A 2921-nucleotide genomic window follows, 5' to 3' on the forward strand; every position below is an offset into this window, starting at 1 on the left:
TTTCCTGGTACATAGAGACACTGTTCACCATATTTTATGCTAAATTGGACAAGGTCATCTTTAGGGGTGTTGCGATATGCTGGTATTTACGACAACCGTGACATTACCGTACATTATAATATGGTGTGAATAATCCAGTGCAGATGTTAGACCTTGTGGATCTTTTGTGTATCGGTTCATCTCTTTACCTTTTTACCAGCCAAGGATAGCGAGCAAAAAGCAGCAGTTTTCGGTGATATGCTGCCCCCTATCTTTTTGGAGGTGCTTTTGAATTCTGAGCATACCTTTCAGTGTAAATATTATTTTTGTGCGTATTTTTTAAACTCCTGGTTACAGACTGTCTCTCCACCTACCTACATGCATATTTTGAGTGTAATTTTGTAGTTAATTTGCCAAAAAGGAGACAAAACTCACAGTAAAGAACATTAAAATTAATTTGACTGACTCAAAAACGAGAAATGCTCAAAGTAGAAGAGTCATTGTGGTTGCCTAGTCTCTGGTATTATTGATTTTTGAATCTGTTTCATTGTTTTTCAGAATTCAAGAAGAATGCAAGACGTCTGCGTTAGCATACAATGTACAGTAATAGCCATATATTTGTAATATGCTAAGTAATGTACCCACAAAGAAGTAACCTGTAATTGCTGCACCTGGTTGTGATATTTACAGGCTCTGATTTGTATCTTGGAGCAACGTATTTTGCTTTTATGGTTTATGCTGAGCCCGGTGTTCGCCATAAACGGCAGGTGTGCAAAATTGAAGTGCAAAAGTAATTCAGCTCCTGCCATTCAAAGGAGCTGTGTCAGTTTGATTTACCTGTACACATAAACACGCACGCACGCACACACACACACACACACACACACACACACACACACACACACACACACACACACACACCTTTGGGCCACATGTGTTTTTTATATTCATGTGGTGGAGGAAAGAAAAAAAATGTGCGCCTCCAAAATGGAGGTTGAGGGGTCATGGTGTTTGGCCAGGAGTGACAGCTCTGAAATGAAGGCATAAGTCAATCGGCTACTCTTCATACATACCGCACACACACACACACACACACACACACACACACACACACAGAGATTGGGGCGGGAAGCAGGGTGGCGGTGGGCGGTCAGGATAGAGGGAGGGGATTGAGGGATTGGGGGAGGTAGCTGGAGGAGGGGAGGTTGGGTGTAAGGAGCACAAGGTTACCGTGGGGGTAGTGTGTTTTTGCGTGTGTGCATGTGTGTGTGTTCGCTGAGGGATCTTGACACCATGTTTGAGGTTTTGAGAATGCACAAACCTGTACCTGTCTTTGTTTTGTCGTCTGTTAACACTGAGCGCTACCAGCAGCTAGATTTACCCAAACTTGCACACACACACACATGCACACACACCTCGTGACAAACCTTGAACCCCAAAGGTCAAAGACCATGTGTGTTCTTTCTCTCTGTGTGTGTCTCCCGCACACACAAACACACACACCGGGTCATGGTGTTTGTTTACTCTCTGTCACACACCGAGTACGCCTGTATCAACATTTTGGCTGCATCCCAGCGTGAGTGCGGGGGAAACCCCCCACTCAGTTTTAAATCATTGATTGATTCATGGTATTGATTGACACATGTGCCTCTTTTCCTCCTTGAATCAAAGTGCTCTTTTGAAATCTGCAAGCGAGCAGAAGAATTATTTATCCTAAATGATCCGAGGTATTTTGTTGGTGTCAGGAGATTACGTTTGAAAATACGCTGCTACAAGGGACAGATGGGCAATAATTAACACAGGTTTCAAAAGAATCCGTCGACATGCCGATCAGAAGGAGAATAAAATTGCTATGAACTTTATAAAAGTTTTTATAAATATAATTTAAAAGACAAGAATCTATCTCTCTATCTTGTAATTGTACATCACCGGGCACTATGGTAGCCTGAAGGTGCTTTCAGACATTGTTTTCAGTGTAAACACAGCTGTTGACCTCAGCAGGGTGTCTCTTAACACAGCTATTTGCCACTGCGTCCAGAGTTTATAATGATTAAACTTTTTCAACTAGCTGCTGCAGCTCGCCATGTGACCATGGCATCCACAGAGGGGGTAACGACCGAGGAGTTGATTTTATAGGTTCCCTGAACTACACACCTCTTCACCAGCGGAGAGGAAACAGATCTGTGATGAGAAACATCAGCTCCAAAGGCTGATTATCTCGTCTGGGACAGTCAACGACTCTTGAGCTGTGAGTTGTTGCAGGAAGACGAGGGTGGAAACAGGAGTCAGAGTTGGAGAGAGGAGTTGGAGGAACTGCAATCAAGAATTTATTTCTAAAGTCATGGCCGGATATTTAACTGATTTTGATAATCTAGATGAAGCAATGAGATTTCAGAGCGAGACGCGTTTCTGGTTACAAAAAAGGATCTTATTATCTAAAGAAACATTATGCAACTTATTTACCGTTAAATAACAGCAGTTATTTTGGTAGGGTCTTGTAATGGGGTGAATGGTGTCTCTGTCACTTGTTTCTGCACTATGTAACTTCAGTGAGAGGGCAGGATCACAGCGTTACATACATGTTTACTTCAACACATAACATTGTTATGATGTAATGAGTTTTGTTTGTAGTCAGCACCTACATTACGTCTGACAAATTGTTACAGACCTGGAAATTGTATTTACGACAGTGTCGTTGCACTCAGAAACTGTGGGGGGCACCAAATTGCACAAATTCTACATAATGTTGCTTTAAGTAAAATATTTTTTTTGATCAAATAAAATGACTCTACTCCAACATATTTCTTGTTTTGCTTAAACTGTATAAATGTTAAAAATATTAAGAATAGTTTGAGCCAATAACCAAACTAAAGATGTTTACACATTGCGTGACACACTTCTGTACTGTTCTAATTATACGACAGTAAAAGACAGCAGAAAAC

The sequence above is a fragment of the Pagrus major genome, chromosome 17 (genome assembly GCF_040436345.1).
Source record: "Pagrus major chromosome 17, Pma_NU_1.0".
Taxonomy (NCBI): Eukaryota; Metazoa; Chordata; class Actinopteri; order Spariformes; family Sparidae; genus Pagrus; species Pagrus major.